This window comes from Lucilia cuprina, chromosome 4, assembly GCF_022045245.1.
Source record: "Lucilia cuprina isolate Lc7/37 chromosome 4, ASM2204524v1, whole genome shotgun sequence".
Lineage (NCBI taxonomy): Eukaryota > Metazoa > Arthropoda > Insecta > Diptera > Calliphoridae > Lucilia > Lucilia cuprina.
In genome coordinates, this window is record NC_060952.1 from 63,576,776 (window position 1) to 63,600,862 (window position 24,087).

General features: G+C 29.9%; 1 protein-coding gene across 1 annotated transcript in view; it reads left to right on the plus strand.

Annotated features, from left to right (window-relative positions):
- The window catches only part of LOC124419831, an 81,350-nt gene that overhangs the window by 14,477 nt on the left and 42,786 nt on the right, over positions 1-24,087 (plus strand). The gene's annotated exons all lie outside the window — the stretch shown is intronic.

Below are 24,087 nucleotides of genomic sequence, written 5' to 3' on the forward strand. Positions count from 1 at the left end.
AATGGTGTTGGACGGTGTTATAGGTCAATATTGGGAAACATTATTTTTGACCCGATGAAACGTATGTATACTAATCTTTATTAAGCGAAGCCGGTATTAGACATACCATAGAGGAGAAAATCTATTTAGCTATTTAGGAAATCTTTATTAATGGTTTTTGAAATCAAATATCTCTTTCATTTGATTAGATACAGAAAAGCTTAATTCATTGGCTATTAATATATAAAAATTTATAATAGAATTATATAGATATTTTTTCCGATTTCTTTTAGATGAAAAAAAGTCGGGTCAAAATATATATTTTCCGGGAAATACCCATAGTCGGTCCATATTTTAGTATCATGTTATATATCATTGGAAAGGTATTTTCAATACCCTTAATTTGATGTATATTGTAAACAAAACAGTATTAAACTTTGGAGCCCCGCCCACTCGAAAGTAGGCGTGGCCGACAAAAAAAATATATCTTTTATCGTCTCAAAACGCTCTATATTGGGTTTTTATACCCTTCACCTTAGTGAGAAGGGCATATATAAGTTTGTCATTCTGTTTGTAATTTCTATAATATAATTTTTCGACCCTATATAGTATATATATTCTGGATCCTTATAGATAGCGGAGTCGATTAAGCCATGTCCGTCTGTCAGTTTTTAGAGGTCCCCAGATATCGGCGAGATCCGAATCTTCAATAATTCAGTTAGACATGCTTTCGAGAAGATCGCTATTTAAAATCAGCAAAATTGGTCTATAAATAACGGAGATATCAGCAAAAATCCGAGACAACCTCTGAAAATTTTATCAAAAAAGCCAAATTTTTTTTCATGCTTTGTTAAAAAAGCAACAACAACACTATGAATTGGATAAAGATGTACATGTGCGTGTGGAGATGTATTTGGTTTATTCAGCTGTGTAGTTTTTTGTATGTTTGTTGATGTATTACAGTACAACTTTTAATATTTCTTTCTGCTACAGTTTATATTTGTTTGTGTGTATGTTATGTGTGACATGTGTGCGGAGATACAAAATAAATAAAAACAGTTTTTTAAAACATACTTGGTGAAGGGTATATAAGATTCGGCACAGCCGAATACAGAAATATTACTTGTTTTTTTTTAGAAATGTCACTAAAACCGACTTGTTCCTTTAACTCTAAAGCGCTATAACTTTAGCGGCTCTTAATAAAAATTATTCACGAAAAAGTAAGGTGATAAGAGGATGTATGGTACATCAAAGGCCACTATTGGACCTCTTGTGCACTCCTTTTCATAAAAAACAAATAAGATTTCTATATTAGGCTGTGCCAAATCTTATTTACCCTTCACCATGATGTGTCAGTACGAATTTTATTACAAAAAATACCAATTGTAAAACGGTAAGGTACCAAAAAGTCCCCATTTTATGGGTTCTCACTTAATCCGGGCTCTACACGCATAATTAAACATTTTTATTTTCAATATTATAGAAAATTCAAAAAGTACCATTTGTAGAACGATAAGGTATCAAAACGTCACCTTTAATAGGTTCTTACCTAATCAAGGCCCTATATGCAAAAATTCATGCTTCTCGGTTCAATATCACAGAAAACTCAAAAAGTACCTTTTGTAGAACAAAAAGTATCAAAAAGCCCCTTTTTATGTGTTCTGGCCTAATCCGGGATCTACATACTTAATTTCATATTTCTAGCTTCAATATTATAGAAAATTCAAAAAGGACGAAAAAGTACCAAAAAGTACCTTATTATATGTTCTTACCTAGTTAAGGCTCTACATGATAAACTTCATGTTTCTAGGTTCAATATTATAAAAAATTCAAAAATTACCTTTTGTATAACGAAAAAGTACAAAAAAATCCCTTTTAATGTGTTCTCGCCTAATCCAGGCTCTACATACCTAATTTCACGTTTTCAGGTTCAATATTATAATAAATTCAAAATGTACCTTTTGTAGAACGAAAAAGTACCAAAAAGTCCCCTTTTATGTGTTCTGACTTAATCCAGGCTCTATATACCTAATTTCATGTTTCTAGGTTCAATATTTTAGAAAATTCAAAAAGTACCTTTTGTGAAACGAAAAAGTACCAAAAAGTCCACTTTTTTAGGTTCTTACCTAGTCAAGGCCCTACATGCTAAAATTCTTGTTTTTAGGTTCAATATTATAGAAAATTCAAAAAGTACCTTTTGTAGAACGCAAAAGTACCAAAAAGTCCCCTTTTATGTGTTCTGATCTAATCTGGGCTCTACATTCCTTATTTCATGTTTCTATGTTCAATATTGTAGAAAATTCAAAAAGTACCTTTTGTAAAACGAAAAAGTACCAAAAACTCCCCTTTTATAGGTTCTTACCTAGTCAAGGCCTTACATGCTAAATTTCATGTTTCTAGGTTCAATATTATAGAAAATTTAAAAAGAACCTTTTGTAGAACGGAAAAGTACCAAAAGTTCCCCTTTAATGTGTTCTCGCCTAATCCAGGCTCTACATTAGGGTTGCCAGATTCCGATTCGCAAAAAGCTGGACATTGGGCTTTAAAAAGCTGGACAAAACAAAAAAAGCTGGACATAAAAAATGCTGAGAAAATGCTAATTTTGTTTTTGTGTAAATAGTTTCACAGTGATACACCAGGGGTTCTCATATACCAATTCCGTTTTGTTATAGTCCACAGAGTATGAATATATTTTTAGTTTTCCCCGATCACTTCGTTAACTTACTTTTTAGAACAAAAGATGTAAAAAAGCTTCATTTTTGAAGTTTTAAATTTTAAAAATCATAAGTACGTAAGCTGTACGATATTGACTATCGCTCGCAATAAAAGGTCTTTTTGCGTACTTTCCTGTAAGAAATATACAGTAACTTTATGATAGAGAGTAATTTTTAATTTACTCTCACTCAAAAAAATACGCGAAATCCAATTTTTTGTTTATAAACAAAGATTGGTAATGCCCTTTTTGCTGAAATTTTAATCGCTAACAAAACACTAAAAAACAAATATTTGTAACTTTGATTTTTCCTATATAAGGATATTTAAAGTTAACAAAACATGTAGTATCATTAAAAATATATTATTGTTTTAAAACTTCATGATACAAAAATATTATTAAAATAAAAATTTACACAAAATCGCTAAGAGAAAGACAAACTAAATTGTTTTAAAAACGCTAGATTGACAATATTTGTTATGATTTTTCATGACAAATAAACTCTTTTAAAAACTAATTTATGATAAATAAATTTAAAATAAATATAATTACAAATAATTTTTTAATATTTTTCTTTCAAAAAAATTAAAAATTTACCAAATTTTTGATTTCTTTGGTTTGTTTACATATTCATAAATCAAACATATGTTGTATATAAGTTGGATATTTTTTACCGGGGAAAAAATATTCAGTAAAATTAAAAAATTCTCTATCAACGAACTGTAATTTTTACCGCTCTCTTACTCTCTCGTTGCAAGTTTTTGAACGTACGCGAACGGAATCCAATAACAATTGTTACAAATTGTTACAAATTATCGAGTATGCGAACAGACCTAATATTTATTACGACATTCAGCTGACAAGTGTTGTGACATGATGATAGAAGAGGGAAATCATAACATAGTTGTTCCAGCAGTTCGACAAAGAGTCAATGCATACAAAAAAGACAGTAATTTGCACTAATAGTTAACCACCTGGATGATCGTAATTCGTATGTTTTGGATCAATCATCACGAATGTACCCTTTGTAATCGAGAATGAAGACAGTCGTCACTTTAGTGTCCCCTTTGTAAGCGAGAGCGGAGGCAATCGTCTCTTTACTGTCTATTTGTAGGGTGTAGAGCCGTGGTGGCCAGAAAGAGAATATTTAAAACGCATATGTAGTAGTGCAAAATATAAAAGAGAACATAGATGAAAATATGTGTGCTTTGCACTGAAAAAATTTTATGTTTGTACATATTTTTGTTATTCATATTATTAGTATTATAAATGAATAACGGAAGACATGTATGTATTGTTGTATGCATCCGTTGATAAAAGTATGTATTGATGCACATTTTGATGTAAAAATGTATTGATGAATGTACATATGTAGGTATTGATATATGTATATAGTTTGTGTATGTATTAAATGTATCTAATAGGTACTCAAATGATTAACAGTCGATCGTTTAATCGTTACAATTTAAGCGATTAATTGCTTAAAAATAAATAATTATACATTTGTATGTCTAATAGATCTTTCTATAAAAAGTATTCATACATTAATTTGTAATGGCTTTTGAAAATATTCTCTGTGTACGAAATAACTATTCGCTTTGAATGTTTGTAAGACACTGACTTTATTTATAAAATCAAAAACTTAATAACTAAGAACAAAAATCTTAAAACTAAACTAAATATAATACATACATACATACATACATACAGACATACAGACATACAGACATACATACATACATACATACATACATACATACATACATACATACATACATACATACATACATACATACATATATACATACATGATGTAGGTACATCGTATATGAAATAATATTTCTAACACATTCATATTTCATATCTTCAATTAGGGAAAACCTTTTTTTAAAATGAAAAATTATTTCAAAAAAATCGCGCGATTTTTTTGAAATAATTTTTCACCTGCGGCGCAAGGCTGTTTTCTTTTACAATTCAATCATATCACCAAAAATTTTTATCCTACGGCACTATCCGCCTTTTTTCATATTTCAATCATTTTACTAAAATGTGAAAAATTATTTAAAAAAAATCGCGCGATTTTTTTTAAATAATTTTTCGCCTGCGGCGCAGTCTTACATTATTTTCCTCAATTAAAACTTTTCACCAAACTTTACCTTCATTTCATTTCTCATTTCACAAAATTTCACCTTCATTACGTTTTATTTCATCATTTCACCTAGATAAGCTTACTTTCTGAACTAACTTAAAAAACTCCTGGACTTCATAACTTACAGAATTTAAACGTATATCCTAAAAAGCTCCAACTGTTATCTACACAATTTCATGTTAGATGATGTACCCTTACATCGTTTATTTTTGTAATATCGGTACTTTTGTAAAAAATTAAATGAAAAATATATAAAAATTGATCCTGGTTCTCAATGGGTTAATGATATAAGTTACAACATACATCAGTTGAAAGGTATATCTGAGACATATCCACTGATACTCATATCGACCGTATAAAATAATAAGGACTTGAGATTTATAAAATTGACTAAAATATGAAATTTTAAACTTAAATAACTCCTGCATTTCATGGGTTATAGCTTTCAAACATATATCAAAGGAAAGCCCCAAATGTTGTCTACAAACTTTCATGTGAGACGAGGTACCGTTATATCGGTATGTTTTAGAGATAACGGTACTTTATTAAAAAAAGTCAAAAGAAAAAATCATAAAAATTGACCCTGGCTCTCAATGGGTTAATTATATTTGTCATCTTACATATCAATGGAAAGCTCTTTCAAAGACCTTTCCAATGATACATATCGACCATATCCGTTTATCATTGATCAAGATATATGCAATTATATATCAAAACTTTGGAGGCCCATAACTCCCGGACCCTAATAGAGCGGATAATTTTTTTTCCATCACTGCACTCAAAACGTAAAATGCTACAAGGTAGTAAAAAAAAACTCTAAAAATCAGCTGGATTAGAACACTTAATTTGCTCCCCGATAAAATTTTGTGAATAAATTTATATTTACATAATATTTTATTGTGCTGAATTTCATCGCGATATTTGTGTTTATAAGTTAATTTGGGACATTCAAGTAATTTTCTGAAGAACAGTTTGTATGGGAGCTAGGGTCAAATGGGGCCCGATCATTATGAAATTTGGCAGGGTCATCAAGACTTCTATAAAACTTAGTTGTGCTGTATTTTATCGATATATCTGTATATTTAACATAATTATGAGCTCAGAAGCCCTTTTCGGGGTGTTCTGTTCTATGGAGGAAAGGTGAAATAATGGACCGATTTTAACCATTTTCAATAGGCTTCGTCCTTGGGTCAAATGTGCGTGCCAAATTTCATCCAATTATCTTGAAAATTGCGATCTGTACCTTGCGCACAAGGTTTACATGGACGGCCAGCCAGACGGACGGACATAGCTTAATCGACTCAGAAAACGATTGGTATACTTTAAGGTGGGTCTAGGATGAATATTTTTGTATGTCACAAACATCAGCACAAATCCAATATACCCTCCCCACTAAAGTGGTGTAGGGTATAATTATTGCAGTGTACTAAAAATATTTTATTTAGCTGGACAAATTAAATTTCAGCTTGAAACTGGACAAGCATCAAAAAAGCTGGACAATCCAGCCAAGTCCAGCCAGGCTGCCAACCCTAGGCTAGGGTCAAATGAAGCCCTATAATTATAAAGTTCATCAGGGTCATCAAGACTAGTATAGACACCAGACAAATTAAGGCAAGTTGCCACTTTCTATCTATCTATGAAAACATTGGGTTGCCAAGATACACAAAATATTCACATGACTGTTAGAGTTCTTCATGTAGAATTTGAACATTCTAGCTCTAATAGTTTCTTAGATATACGAACTTTTCTATTTAATTCTTATGGGGGCTTCAAGCTCCCCAGACGAAAGTCCCAACTTTTTCCTTCAAAATTTTCAGAAGACTATTAAATTAATTTATTCAAAATTACTTTCTCAGATAAATAAAATTTTGTATTTAATTCATATAGAATGTGCCAAGTCCCCCACTGAAAGTCCAACCGTTATACTCTAAATGTTCAGACGAATGTCAAAGTTTTTCAAGTAAAATTTTAAGATTCCAGATGTAATAGTTTCTAAGATATACCGCTCCACTCATGGGTAGTACCTAGGGTTGTAATTCGAATAAAAATTATTCGAATAATCGAGGAATAATTTTTGTCTTTCTTCGAACGAATAAAATTTTGAATTTAGAATAAAAAATAAATCGAGCAATTTTTTTCGAATATTCGATTAAAATTTTAATTATTATTATTTTTCAACAAAGAAATACACGAATAATAAATAAAAAGATCTGTTATAATTGAAAACAAGTAAGAAGTTATAGTCGGGCGAGGCCGACCATATAATATCCTACATCTGTATACGAATAAAATGTGATTTAGTTTTCATAATAAAGCATTTAAGTTGAACTGTACCTTGCCTCAGATATACTAAAGCCATTTACTATTTAATAAAACTGTGGATATTTAAGTAAAATTTTGATTGAGGCTTTTTAGAGGGGCTAGGGTAGGGTTGCCAGATTCCGATTCGCAAAAAGCTGGACATTGGGCTTTAAAAAGCTGGACAAAACAAAAAAAGCTGGACATAAAAAATACTGAGAAAATACAAATGTTGGTATTTTTGTTTTTATTACAAACATATTTTCCTAATAAAGAGTTTAATTTATCTAAAACACACATGAAGTATACATACTTATGTATGTATAAGTGTGTATGTTCAATTAGTTTGAACACTCTGTGTACCATTTCATAAAATTAAATTTGTTTTTGTTTTATGTATAGTTTGTTTTGTTGCTGAGAATATTTGTATTGCGTGTGTATAAGTGAGAATAGCACTTTGCCCGCAAGGGCATATTTGGCCGCCAATGGTGTAGAGTGACGATTGACTTCCTCGTAGGACAAGCCCATGTTAAAACGGTTGGTCGGCTTGGTAGTCAGGTGGCTAGGGGCCACTACAAGTGGTAGGTTAAGTGGTCAGTTCGGGACTGTCCCGTCGAACTGCTGGGGTATAACAAATGTACAATCAGAATTGGCTAACATGATTTGACAAAGATAACATAAAAACAAGTAAGAAAGTATAGTCGGGCGTGGTCGACCATATGATAGCCTACACCAGTTATGAATATTAAATGTGATTTATTTTATATAATAAGGCATTTATCGTCAATATTCCTTTGTTCCGATACATTTAAGCAATTTATGGATGAAAAACTAATTTTCTGAAAGAGGCTTTATATGGGGGCTAGGGGCAAATATGGACCAAGCCCGATAAAATTTTGTGAATATATTTATATTTACATAATATTTTATTGTGCTAAATTTCATGCGATATTTGTGTTTATAAGTTAATTTGGGACATTCAAGTAATTTTCTGAAGAGGACTTTGTATGGGAGCTAGGGTCAAATGGAGTCCGATCTTTATGAAATTTGGCAGGGCCATCAAGACTTCTATAAAATTTAGTTGTGCCGTATTTTATCGATATATCTGTATATTTAACATAATTATGAGCTCAGAAGCCCTTTTCGGGGGGTTTTATGGGGGCTAGGTGAAATAATGGACCGATTTTAACCATTTTCAACAGGCTTCGTCCTTGGGTCAAATAAAACGTGCGTTCCAAATCCAAATATCTTGAAAATTGCGACCTGTACCTTGCGCACAAGGTTTACATGGACAGCCAGCCAGACGGACGGACATAGCTTAATCGGCTCAGAAAACGATTCTAAGCCGATTGGTATACTTTAAGGTGGGTCTAGGATGAATATTTTTGTATGTTACAAACATCAGCACAAATCCAATATATCCTCCCCACTAAAGTGGTGTAGGGTATAATTATTGCAGTGTACTAAAAATATTTTATTTAGCTGGACAAATTAAATTTTAGCTTGAAACTGGACAAGCATCAAAAAAGCTGGACAATCCAGTCATGTCCAGCCAGGCTGGCAACCCTACCCCTACCCCTCATATAATTGCAAAAAGTAGTAAAAGATTTGTTTTAATTATAACGGATATTTTGATTTAGTATTTTTTACAAAACATTAATGTAATTCTTTATTCTATATTATAATAAAATATGGATGAAAAGTAGTAAAAGAATTGTTTCAATTATAACGGATATTTAATTTAGTATTTTTTACAAAATATTAATGTAATTCTTTGTTCAATGTTATAATAAAATATGGATAAAAAGTAACATTAAAATATATTATTCGAATAGCCGAAAAAAAATTTTTCTAATTATTCTTTATTCAAAATTAGAAATTTTTTATTCGTTCGAAGAAAAACTAAATTTTTTCCTCGGTTAATCGAATAATTTTTAATCGAATGACAATCCTAGTATGTTTGTTTATATATTTGAAGTTTATAAAAAATTTCAATATAATTATTAATGACAAAAAGTAGGTTTTTGTAGAAAACAGTGCGGAAAAATTATATATGAAAAACTATTAGAGCTAGAATTTTCAAATTTAACATGAAGAATTTTGACATTCTTGTGAACATTTAGAGAATAACGGGCGGGACTGCCAATGGAGGCTTGGCACTCCCATATGAATTAAATACAAAATTTCGTTTATCCGGGAAACGAATAGAAATAGATTTTTCAAATTTTCCGCGATGAACTTTATTATTCATCCGAACATTTTAGGGGGCTTGCAGCCCCCGTATAAATTAAATAGAGAAAAAAAGGAATCTTCAAATTTTACATGAAAAACTTTGACGTTAATGTGAACATTTAGAGAATAGCGAGCGGACTTTCAATTGGAACTTGGCGCTTCCCATATGAATTAAATACAAAATTTCGTTTATTTGGGAAACTATTAGATTATTCAAATTTTCATAGACTATTATATTGGCGGATTTTAAATTGTATATCTTTTAAAATTTTAGGATAGCAAAGCCCACTCCATAACGTTTTTCATAGTAGATAAATTTTTAATTTTTTTTAAACAATTAAAGCTAAAACTCTATTGACGAGTACCTACCTTATACGGAGGCTATAGGGATTATCCATATCAAAACGGATAGAAAATAGCAATTTTTGGATTTACGATCTTAAATTTTAATAATATTTCCAACACATATTAAAGACAAAAAATATGCTTTGAAATTTTAAAAAAATGGTAAATATATACGTATTATTGCCCATAACTTTTAATTTTTTTATTTCGTTTTAAAGCCAAATCTATCCGTCTGTATTCATAAAAAATTCTTATTTTGGTTTTAATGCACACAATAGTTAAGTCACACTTTAGCTTAAAAAACAATAAAATTGTGATATTCATAAACAATGTAGGTTTACATCAGACGTCGGCGCTAGTATTGTACTGACAACGAAGATTTTCGGCAAATTACATGTACACAACACGATCGCATACGAACCTCTAAACAAGAGCATAAAAAATACAAATATTTTATTTAGTTGCTTGACAGCATTCAACAAAGCAGGTTGATGTCGCTTTGTTAAAGAAATTGCAAACACAACTTGAAAAAACATCTTGCAAGAGCATAATTTACAAAAACAACGTACACTCTAAATAATTTTCTAGAATGCATAACAATGAAAGTAAATAAGTTAATCTTGTTTCATACTTTTTTTGTACATTTTAATTAGAAATGTTGTTTCTATGTGAAGAAATTATCATTCTTAAGTACATTGATTACACATTGTTTATAAATATTCGCATTTTACAGTAATGCAATTTAATCTTCAACCAAACATTTTTTTCAGTGCAATTTCAATGAAAAAATGCCAATAGTGGTGATTTTTTATCTGCCTCTCTATCCGCCGGTATACATCCAGGATCGGCAGACATATACTACATTTTGCACTTGTATAAGTGAAAGAGCGAAAAAACAAGAAATGAGAAATCATTATACTCTCATCTCCACAAAAATGCATGTATGGAAAACTAATATTTAGAAATAATATTAATGTAACACAAAACTAATATTTTTAGTTTAAAAGTAGCAAATATTTTTTGCCCTGTTTTGCACATATTTATTTGAAATATTAAAATATATGTATATAGAAACCCAAATTTGAGCCTTTTAACTATATTTGTAATTAAATATATACATATTGAAGGTAAAAAATTAAACAAAAGTACATTAAATTTTGGTTAATTATTATAATTTGCAAATTATGTTGAAAGAAAAAACATTTTAAAAAGTTAATAATTCTAAAAACTACTAAATATGTAGTGTAGATACTAAAAAAGCACAACAATAATTAGTATTAGCCATCCCTTCATTAATAGACTTTCGTTCATTTTCATTGCAAAAGCAAGAAACGAGCGACGACACAACCCTCTTCTACGACAGCTCAAATGAGACTAAATTGTGTTGTCTATGCGTGTGAGTAATCTGTGTAAATTTAGTAACGGCCAAAAAACACTGTGTATAGGAGTTGCCGATCGTGGGTTTACATTAACAATTGTGCGTTTTTTGTTTAACTTGGCAGCACTGTACAAATTGGCTGTCATTTTATGCGTTACTGATATGTTAATTAATTTAAACTTTATGAAATCGGTAAATCAGTATAACTTTGAATTTCTACATATTTCTACATATACTTCAAAACAAAGTATAACAACCCTGCCAGCAATTTTGTAGTTGACTACGAGAAAAATTCACTTCTAGTTTACTTTTACAGACTGACTATAAGCTCACTACAATGTAATGCAGATCTGTCCCGAAATTTTGTATTTGGCAACGTAAAGAACCGACTTTTAAGTACTAACTACAAGCTAACTTTAATGTAATGCAGAAGTGCGTCAAAATTATCTGGAGAGAATTAATTGTATTTCAACATGTTTTCTCTTGTTTCTCTATTATTATGATTTTATTTGTTAACTTCAGTAGACTGACTATAAACGAACAACAATGTAATGCAGAAATGTTCCAAAATTTGGTATTTATTAACGTAAACAACCGACTTTTAAACTAGCCGACTAGCTACAAGCTAACTATCATATAATGCGGGAGTACCCCAAAATTATCTGGAGAGCATTTTGTTTCGACATGTTTTCTCATGTTTCTTTATTATTTGGAATTTTATTTTACATTTTTGTCATTTTCTTGTATACGTTGTGAAATTAGAGGCAGTAAATTTGAAAAATTAATTACAAAATGTTAAATATTTCAAATTCCTAAATTCTAAATTCAGCTGATTAATACTGTAAATATAATACATTAACAGTTAACATTACACATAACATTTTAAAATTTATTTTAAATTTGGATCAATGGGAATCATGGAAATAATGAACAAATCATTCATAATTTTATGGATACCGGTGTTATTATTAGTTCCCCTGCAGAAATCTGATAATAATTTTTACGAACTAATATCATAACTTGTATTAAAGCGAAATGTAATAATAGATAACTAGTAGTTAAATTTTAAATATATTTGATTAAAATGTAATTAATTAATACAGTAGGGAGTACAAAAGAAAACTATTACTTGACTTTTCAGCAACCATAACTAGTTGATGAAAAAGTCGGCTTTTAATGCATTTAAAGTTAGTTGAATTGCTGGCAGGGAAGTAGTCCGACTCTCATATACCGGAAATTACTCTCTTACATCTAAGAGTGTCGTGTGGATTCGACTCTCTTGTGAGAAATTTAAACTTGTCAAAACACTCAAATGTTTAACTTACTTTTTTTGGGCACTTTTAAGAACTGTACGCAAAATTACGGTTGTGCACAAAAAATCTGTAATTTTTTAAAATAATTTCATCTAACTTTTCACACAAAATTTTGTTTAATTTTTCTAAACTAGAAAAAATATTTTTTTCTATTTATTGACATTTTATTTTTGTTGTTGTTGAATTTTAATTTACAAACAGAGTTTTAATTTTTGGTATTAAAAATTCGAACAAATTTAAAATTGTAACTTTTTTATAAAACTCTGTGTGTTTAGAATGCACCAATGCATAAACATTTTTGTTACTAACACATATTTAGAGTTTGGAACTTTTTCACTAACACATACTTAGAGTTAGGTACTGCTGTCAAAGAGTCGCACTTATTGTTATACTTTGCTTCAAAATTTATAATTAGAAAATATATTAATTTTGATTTGAATTTTAAAATAAAGAACTTTTTTATAAACATATTTTTTGCGACGAAAATAAATAATGGTGGGATCTATTAAACAAATTTTAGAACATCAACATGCGTGGACTTAAGAAATGTTTGCACAACAACAGCAATTTTTTGCAGATATTTTAAGTCGTCAGGGTTCAAGCCCTGCGATGCTGTACCAAAGTTCCAACGATTCGATGAAGATTCAAATGATTTTTATACATACAAAACGCAATTGGGAGAACATTTCAAAGCTTACGCTGTTGAGGACGATGATCGAAAAAGATCATTTTTCTTTCATGGATTGGTGACAACAGTTATAGGTTATTACAGAAACTAGTTGGAAGAAATGGTTTGGTTAATTTTACTTATTCAGTTTTTATTCAGAAGTCCATATAATGAAATCAGTATCACTATTACAAGAGAGCCAAACGTGAAGGCGATAGTTATAAGCAATGGGTAACGGAATTGAGAGGCAAGGCTAGGGTGTGTAAATTTGTATGTAAAAGAGATGATTGTGGATGTGATTTTTCTGACGAATTAATTAGAGATATAAATAGAGATATTTCTATGAAGCAAGATGCAAGGTAAAAATTTTAAATTAAATTTAAATTTACTCTATGAACGAAACTTTCAAAAGGAGGCAGAACGTTTAACAAAGTTAGGAATATGGAAACCTGTTAAATTTAGTCAATGGGTTTCGCCATTGGTAATAGTTCCAAAATCTTATAATAAAATAACTATTAACCCTCAAATGGATGTAGAAAAGTCCTCAATCCCACGAATACCGTCTTAAGAGAATCAAAGAAACTTCTTGTTGTTAATACTCCATTAGTTCTTTTTGAATATCTGAGATTGCCATTTGGTGTAGCAAGTTGACTAGCTATATTTCAACGATTAATTGAGCAAATAATTAGTGTTATCCCAGGTTGATATAACATGTTCTGACGCAACTGATGAGGAGCATTTGAATAATCTACGGTTATTATTTCAAAGACTGATTGATAGTGGCTTTTGTTGTTATTACTCCAAATGTTTTTTTTTTTTTCAGCCAAAAGTGGAGTACTTGGGGCATATGATAGCTCAGGTATTTGTCCGTCAGACTCGGGAACAGAAGCTTAAAGCATCTTCCAAGACCTAGGAACATAGCCGAAGTTCAATCACTTATGGGAAATATTAATTATTATTGTTCATTTATCGAAAATTACTCAACTATTTGCGGCCCACTTAACCTCTTGAGTAAGAAAAAAATTTGTTTGGGGTGATGAACAGGAATCAGCTTTTCAGATAATTATACCCTACACCACTTTAGTGGGGAGGGTATATTGGGTTTGTGCTGATGTTTGTAACATACAAAAATATTCCTATACCCACCTTAAAGTATACCAATCGGCTTAGAATCATTTTCTGAGTCGATTAAGCAATGTCCGTCCGTCTGGCTGTCCATGTAAACCTTGTGCGCAAGGTAAAGGCCGCTATTTTCAAGATAATTGGATGAAATTTGGCACACACGCTTCTCTTGGCCCAAGGAAGAAACCTATTGATGGTTAAAATGGTTAAAATTGGTCCATTATTTCGACTAGCCCCTATACAACCGTACCCCCCAAATAGGGCCTTTTGGCTTATAATTAATTTAAATGATCTATTATGTCAACAAAAGTCGACAAAACTTTGTTTTATAGAACTTTAAATGACACTACCGATTTTTGTAATGATCGGGCTTCATTTGACCCTATCCCCCATACAAACTCCTCTTCAGAAAATGACTTAAAGGTCAAAATTCACTTACAAACACTAATAACACTTTTAAATTCTACATAAATAATATTGAAGAAGACTTAACTCCCCCTACCAACATTTTTAAGGATAGGGCCATATTGAGCCCTCTTAAAATCAATTTCTTTTTTTTTTGCAAAAAAAAAGTAAAAATATTCCGAAATAAAGTTAAAAAACAAACCAGATGCTTTATTTTTTTAAATAATCCCCATTTTTATTATACATACTGACTAGTGTAGGGTATTATATGGTCGGCTACGCCCGACTATACATTCATACTTGTTTTCCAATTGACTCTGAAAAGGTTGCAGAATATTCCATGAAAGATGAAATTTTAAGAAAAGTTTATTATTATATTATGAATGGTTGGCTTGATAAGGTAATAGAAAAAGAACTAATTCTATATTTCCGCCATCGTTTGAATTTAACCCAAAATAAAGGTATATTAATTATGCAAACTGATTACATTCGTGTAGTAATTCCAACCCAATTAAGGAAAGTAGTTTTACAAATGTTGCACTAAGGCCATTGGGGGATTGTTCATATAAAGCAAATAAGTAGACGATATTGCTGGTGGTCACATATTGATGAAGACATAAGTAACATTACTTCCTCTTGTCATCCATGCAATATAAATAGTTCAGATCCTCCGAAACAGTTTTCTTCTTGGCCAGAATCTACATCTGCTTACGCTCGACCTTTTAGAGCAGGGTTTTGAGTTTGCAATCAACGAAGAAGACAATTGCTACATCAACTTTTACAATAAAGTCATTACAATGCACACAGAAAAAACTGAAAATAAGTTCCAATTATCAAAATAATTGTATCAAGAAGGTTTTGTCTCCATAACTAATATGATGAAATCAATTACCAAATTTGTAAAAAAAATAAGAAAATATATATTTTTTTCCAAATAACGAATTAATCAGAACAATTAGTGTCAATAATTGAGATAAGATTTAACATTGGTTAATTCTTTATTTGTATAAATTAAATGTTTAATAAATTTAAAATTGATTTTTATTAATTTATTAATCAAACGAATTAAACCGTTTAGTAGAGATTTTTTAAAAATCAATTAAAACAATCATATTATTAATCGATTACACACAACGTTAAATGAATACTAGAATACAGCATTTACAATGACTATAATTTTATTGACTATTACGTTTGGTAGAGATTTTTTAAAAATCAATTAAAACAATCATATTATTAATCGATATTCTTAGCGAAAATTTTCAAAATAAAATATTAAAAAAAAGGAACTAAAATAGAAAAGTAGGCCAGAAATTTTTTTCAATCAATTAGAAAAATTTATTTAATCAATTAAAAATTCACTTAAATAAAAATTAATGAAAGAGAAAAACATGTTAATGAAAATAAACTACCGATAATTTTTTCTGTGTACTTAATTAAAACATTGTATACATATGTCATTATAAAGGCATAAGCTACCACTTTTTAATCTATTAAGATATTTAAAATATGTATATTGAAATTAAACTAAGTTACTGGCGCAGATCCACGGGGGGATCCCCCAAAATGTGGAAAAAGGAAATTAAGTTAGAAAACACAAAAGTTCAAATAAACTTTTCTAATTAATTTTTCAATTTTCGTCGAATATTGGACATGTAAGAATTGTAAGTGCTCAACGAAATGTTGTAAGGTCTTCATTAGGTCTGGATATTTTTCTCGTATTGTACTCGCAAAAGATTTTTCTTGAATTGTTCTCGCCAAAGAAATTTCATATTTAATTCATATGGAGGCTTCAAGTCCCCCCAGATGAAAGTCCGCTTTTTTTTCCTCCAAATCTGATGTTCTTAGTGAAAAATTTTAAGAATTTAGATATATTAGTTTACAGATAAACTAAGAAATATTTTTGTATACATTGTTGTTGGAATTTCCTCACCATTAGAGTATTCAAAAAACCGGTCTATTCCAAAACCGGTTTTCGAATAATTCTAAAAATTTCAATTTTAAAAAAACCGGTTTCGAATACGGTTTTGTATAAAAAATGAGTTAAACCGGTTAACTCATTTTTTATACAAAACCGTATTCTTTTTTATTTATATATTAACAAGGAATTCAATGTTTATAATGTATTTATGTAATGTATATGGTTTTATATTATAAATAATAAAATGAAACACATTTAATTTTAAAATCATTTTTATAACAAACATTTTTAAAATTCATTCTCAAAAAATATTAACAAATAGAGATCGATTTTTTGAATGTTGAAGTTGGACAAATTGTTAAAAGATAGTTATATGTAAAAGATTTCTAGCTTTACCGTTCTTTTGTTGAATTTATACAGGTATATAAAATTATCATATAATGATGAATGCTGTTTTCTGGTCTCTCTTGGATTTTGCATACTATTTATTGTGCTGTTTAAATCGGAAATTAGACCTGTAGAATTATCAATTTCAAAACATAAATCAACATCAGCATCAACTAATTCTTTATTCAGCCCATTGCGTGGAAATAAACGATTATATAAATCCACAGCAAACTCTTTGGATTCTGCTTTGGTGGAGTATTTCAAAATGTGGTCATTAGTTGGGTGCTTTCTTGAGCTTAAGTAAACTATAAGTGTGTTTACTACCTTTATTCTGCGTTCATTAAGTCTTATCATAAACCTGTTACATAATTCTTGTGCATATTGTATTTTAATTTTCCTTAAGTTGTTGAAAAACAATTTAATTTAATTGCTTCGCCCTCTACAAGGATTCAGTAAAATCCTTAGATAACTCTTTTAAAGCTATTTTAGATGAAAAAGTTATTAAAGAAAATTCTAGAAAATCATGATTTACACATTTCTACATTCACATGATAATGAATTCCATCTGTGTTTAACATGGGATATTAACTTAAACTTTTTACCGCCTTGGCTTTTAACAATATATTGGGGCCCTTTTCGATTTATTGAAAATCTTTACATATTTGCGTAATTTACATATATAACACCGTCCAACACCATTTTTCACACACGAACCAAACCGTATACATACGAAAGCACATAATTTATATGGTATAACTGCGTACTCAGTTTTTCATTTTCTGATCGTTTGTCCTTTTAAAAGGACTTTAAAATTTGAGGTGCATAAAATTTTCAAAATTTTGTATAAAATATTTTAAGCCACCCTATTATAACAATATGGGAATCAAACTAAAGAGGATGTAAAAAATATCCTTATAGAAGTTTATCCTTTATTATCCTTGAAATTTTATACGAAATTGTTCAACAAAAAATATTCATAATAAATACATTAGAATGGAGTACAAAAGTCTGAAATTTGGTCTTCATAGCTCCATTTGTTTAATTTTTATAATATTTTTTAAATATCTCAATAAATTAATTAATAAAATTTTCCCCTCTAAAAATTTCAAAGTCCATTTTTTGTTAAAATATTATGTAGAAAAATTAGAAATTTGTTATCGTGGAACCGAGTGTCTTTATCTCTATGATAAAAAGTTAAAAAGTGGAAACTTTGAAGAATATGAAAGGATAACACTCGATTAAGGATATATTGCATTTTTTATCCTTTCAAGTTAAAACTCCTTTCTTGGAAATTATATTTTCCTTTTTAATTTAACACAATTATTCCGAACTCTATAGTTATTCTAAATTCTATATATCTTTTAAAAATATCTTTGACAGCCCAATAATGTTATCAAAGTAGTTTATTATATAGTTTTTATTAAAAAATACATCGGTGCGAAGGTATATCATGTGCAATTAGTAAACCACGATAGCAAATAAAATATTTATGTTGAATTTTATTTCAATTTTATGTCTACATATGTAAACGTTTTTTATGTAGCTTTTCATCGTGATATTAATGTTTATATTAATTATATTATATTTTACATTTATATTAATATTGCGCTTATCATATTATGGATGAAGTGGATTTTAGAATTCGGAACATGCATGTTTTAATCACTAAATCGTCATAATCATACGAAATAAAATTTTATATATTTTAAGACATATTATCTCAACCACCGGTTATGTTTAATTGGTAGATATTTTGTCTGAAAACTGTCAATTTAACGTTAGGATAAAAAATTAACAGACATTGGGATAATGGGGGTAGGTAATTGGTATAAATAAATTAAATTAAACAAAATATTCTCAACAAAAATTTTTTAATTTGAATACATCTTAACTTTTAATTTTTTTACAAAGAACTAATAAAGACAAAGACATGAAATTTGGGAGTCTGCAACTCCATATTTGTAAATATAAAAAAAAGCAAATTGCATTATTGAATATTAGCAACGGTCCATATCGAGAATTCTTAGGCGCAATGGGTGTAGGAAAACACGTAACACAAAATGACTGATCTTTAATAAGAGTTTTTAATGAAGAAGGCTATTCAAAAGGGGAAATACGTAGCAGAATTGGAAGATCAGAGCATCTAGATCGTACATGTTTGCAAAAAATACAACAAAATAATAAATCAGCAAAAAGAAATAAGAGAAGCACAAAACTTAGCAAACGGCAAATTGGACAACTTAAACAAGAGGCCACTAAATATAAGCTTTATTCTTCCCAAATTGTCCTGAAATTAGGCTTACCTGTAGAAAACGTCGAGTTCAACAAATTTTATCGCCTGACTGTAACATTAAATTTAAAAAATCAGCCAAAATCCCACCGTTATCATGCTCTCATAAATCACGGAGATTGGAATTCGCTAAATATACTATCATGGAAAGAGGAATGGAGAAACATTATTTTATCCCACGAAAAAAATTCAATTTAAATGGCCCTGATGGACATAGTCAATATTGACATAATTTGCAAAAACCGAACGCTCCCAGAATGAGCAGAAACTTTGGTGGAGGTACTGTAATGGTATGGGCGGTTTTAGTTACTATGGGAAGCTTCGGTTGTGTTTCATTTCTACTAAAATGAACTCCGAAATCTACATGGAAATGTTGGAAGATGTTTTAGTAAATTATCTAGAAGATTATTTGGATAAAGACATGACCCTTCAGCAGGATACTGCTAGTATCCACGTCTCGAGAGTCTCAAAAGTATTTTTTTCATCAGCTTCAATCACAATTCTAGACTGGCTTGATAAAAGTCCGAACTTGAAAATCTTTGGGGAATCATGTCAAGTTATGTTTACAGCAATGGAAAGCGATACAACACAGTGAGTGAGCTGAAAACGGCAATACTCCAGTCCTTGTTAAATATTGAGCTTAGAATATTAAAAAATCTAGTAGAATCAATGTCCAGTCGTATATTTGGTGTTGTACAAAATAGAAGATGGATTACTAAATGTTAATCAGTTATTCTTTTGTTTTTTACTATAAATGGAGTTAATAGTTTTTTTATTTTTTAAATTTCGCATACATTTTACTTCTTTCTTATTATATTTTAATTTATCGTTTTTTTATAATTTAAATATATATCTTAATTTAAGTTTGAATAATAATGTTATTAATTTGCTAAAAAAATAATAAAAAATTAATTAAACAATACACCGAAATATTAAAACGAAGTTGCGAATTTTGCTCGTCCCGCTCTAGAATTTTTCTCTTGGTTGTCATACAAAACATTAGGCTGATAGGATAACGTAAATAGGTGCCGCAAATATAATTAGAGGAATAACATATATAAAACAAAAATTTATGTATTAAGTTTAAAAAATTATACTTTAACCCTTTTTGACTATGGGGCTGATAGGATAACGTTAACAGGTGCCGCAAATATAATTAGAGGAATAACAGATATAAAACAAACAAGTAAGAGTGTTATTTTCGGCTATGCCGAATCTTTTATACCCACCATCAAATCACTGCCATATAAATGAACTTTGATATTTTGAATATTTAATTATTATATATCGATATTAATGAGAACATCAGGGTAACATTTGAAAGATGTCCATTAATGGGGGTATTACTATTGACAGTGCTATTTTTTATAGGGAGTAGGGTTATTTATACATAGTGCTGAGCTTGAAAGTAATTTTCTGAAGGGGCCTTATATGGGGGTAGCGTCAACTATAGACCGATCTCGGTAAAATTTTGTAGAACGATCTTGGTTCCTACAGGTGATGTTTATATCGAATTTCATCGCTTTACTCGTTTTTTAGCCCAGTAATTAATTTTTTGATGGGGATATTATATGGGGGTAGGTCAATTAAGGCTCGATCCACATAAAATTAAGTTAAGAGTTTTTGACTAGAAAGAAACTTAATTGAGTCGAATTTTATTACTATACTCGTATTTTTAAGACAGTAATGGGCCTTAAAGTATTTTCGGACCGTTTAAAAATAATCAACTAATTTTTTGATTAATTTTGATTTTTTTCATTAATTTCAATTAATCCCTGATTATTATACCCTTCACTTTCGTGAGAAGGGTATATAAGTTTCTCATTCCGTTTGTAATTTCTATAATATAATTTTCCGACCCTATAAAGTATATATTCTGGATCCTTATAGATAGCGGTGTCGATTAAGTAATGTCCGTCCGTCTGTCTGTCTGTTGAAATCAGTTTTTAGAGGACCCCAGATATCGGCGAATCTTCAATAATTCTGTTTCGAGAAGATCGCTATTTAAAATCAGCAAAATCGGTCGGTAAATAACGGAGATATGAGCAAAAATTCTAGACATCCTTTGAAAATTTTATCAAAAGTCATATTTTTTTCATGCTTTGTTAAATAAGCAACAACAACACTGTATATTGGAAAACGATGTACACGTGTGTGTATGTATATGGTTTTATTCAGCTGTGTTTTATATCTTTGTTTGTGTTTACGGCCTGTCGGATGAATTTTTTTCATACAAGCTTGGAGCACTCTAATGTACATACATATGTATTATTGTTACAAAATACTAACCCTCGTATTCATAAAGATATTAATCGCTTATTTTAGGTTTATTATCATCAATCAATAACTTTATTAAGCATTTATGAATATGGGTTAAAGTTTTATAATAGTTCTAAAAAAATTTTGTTGTGCTTCAGAGAAAAAATTTTATTAATCACAAAGCTAAATTAAAAACGCATGTAAATTTCAAACAGTTTATTTTTTTATACCCACCATCAAAAAAGATATGATTTTGTCATTCCGTTTGTAACACATCGAAGTATTGGTCATATGCCCATAAAAGTATATATTCTGGGTTCTTATTAAATTCTAAGACGATCTATCCATATCCGTCCGTCTGTCTGTTGAAATCAATATAGGGACCACACGGGAGGAGCTAGACAGTTGAAATATTCTCTATTGCTAAGGTTTGTTTGGTATTGAAAATGGGCAATATGGGTCCACCTTTTCGGATAGCCCCCACACAAGTGGACCTAAAAAACAGCTTTAACGAGCATAACTACTTTAAAAGCACGAGTAAAGCAATGAAATTCGGTATACGTAAGTTAAATGTCGTATAAAAGCACTATAACGCTCATTACTGGCTTAAAAATAAGAATATAGCAATGAAATTCGATACATATGAGTTTTATGCTAGTCAAAATCTATGTGGATTTGTGCATAATTGGCCTTCAGAAAATGACTTTAACACTCATTACTGGCTTAAAAATTCGAGTATATCGATGAAATTCTGAACTAGTAAGCTTCTTATGAACCAAACCCTCTCTACATTTTTTTAGGATCGGCCCATAAATGACCCTACCCCTCCATAGAAGATCCTCTTCAGAAAATGACTTTAACGCTCATTACTGGCTCAAAAATACGAATATAGTGATGAAATGAGACACACGTAAGTTTCTTACGAACCAAAACCTCTGCACTCCCTCCCCTATATAAGGTCCTCCTTTGAAAATTATTATAACGCTTATTACTAGCTTAAAAATTGGAATATAGAGACGAAATTTGATACACATATGTTTTATGCGAGGCAAAAACTCTCCTTGAGAAAATCACTTTAACGCTAATTACTGGTTAAAAATATAAGTTAGCTATAAAATGTGATACAAGTATGTAAGTTCCTCGCGAGCCAAAATATCTCTACCAAATTGTATGTGCATCGGTCCATAATTGACTCTACCGCCCATTAGTAAATTAATGAAGCGATGAGTTATGAAATACGGTTATGAAATTCGCTACCGAAATGTGTTACTAATTCCCATTATATGTAAGCCCCCTTTAGAAAATTACATTAATAATTACTGTCATAAAAATGCGAGTACAGAGGTGATATTCAATATAAACAAGTTCCGTATGAACCAAAATCAGTCTAAAACAAGTAAGTGTTCTATATTCGGCTGTGCCGAATCTTATATACCCTTCACCATGGTGTGTTAAAAAAAGTCAGTATCAAAAACTCTTCTTTCAAATCACTTACTTCGGGCTGAACATACTTATTTTCATGTTTCTAGATTCAATATTATAGAAAATTCAAAAAGTACCTAATCCGGTCTCTACATACTTAATTTCATGTTTCTAAGTTCATTATTATAGAAAACTCAAAAAGAACTTTTGAAAAACGAAAATGTACCAAAAAGTTCACTTTTTCCGGTTCTCACCTAATTCCAAATCTATATACTTAATTTCATGTTTCTGGGTTCAATATTATAAAAAATTCTAAAAAAGAACCTTTTAAAAAACAAAAAAGTACCAAAAAGTTCACTTTTTCGGGTCACGTCTCTACATACATAATTTCATGTTTCTAGGTTCAATATTATATAAAATTCAAAAAGTACCTTTTGTAGAACGAAAAAGTACCAAAAAATCGCCTTTGACGTGTTCTCGTCTAATCCGGACTCTACATACTTAATTTCATGTTTCTAAGTTCATTAATACAGAAAACTCATAAAGTACCTTTTGAAAACAAAATTAAATAACAGTTTAAATTTAAAAACATTTAAAAATTCTAATAAAAAGCATTGACGTTTTCTTTTCTCATACCTAGTCGTACATTGTACATTTATAAGAAAAAAGTAGAGGAAGATATTTTCTCTAAAATACTATGATTACAGCGATTGTTTAGCAGAACAACAATATATAATTAGATATTTCTTTTATCTGTAAAAACTTTAAACTATTTTAAATTGTATCTAAAAAAGTAAAATAATCAAAAAAGTGAAAAATGTTTTTGCAAATGTGAACGTTATTTGTTTGACAACAGATGGTTTTTAATTCGTTGTAAATAATATTTAACGTTTTTTATACCCTACACCACTTTAGTGGGGAGGATATATTTGGGTTTATGCTAATGTTTGTAACGCACAATAGGCAAAGAATCATTTTCTGGGTCGATTAAGCTATGTCCGTCTTTCCACAAACCTTGTAATCAAACTACAGGTCGCAATTTTGAAGATATTGATTTACAGACGAAACCTAATGAAAAACATTAAGATGTGTCCATTATTTTGCCTAGCCCCCATACAACTGAACCCCCAAATAGGGCTTGTAAACCGTATAATCAAACTACAAGTCGCAATATGGTTCAAAGTAAATTAGATCATTGATAAGCTCT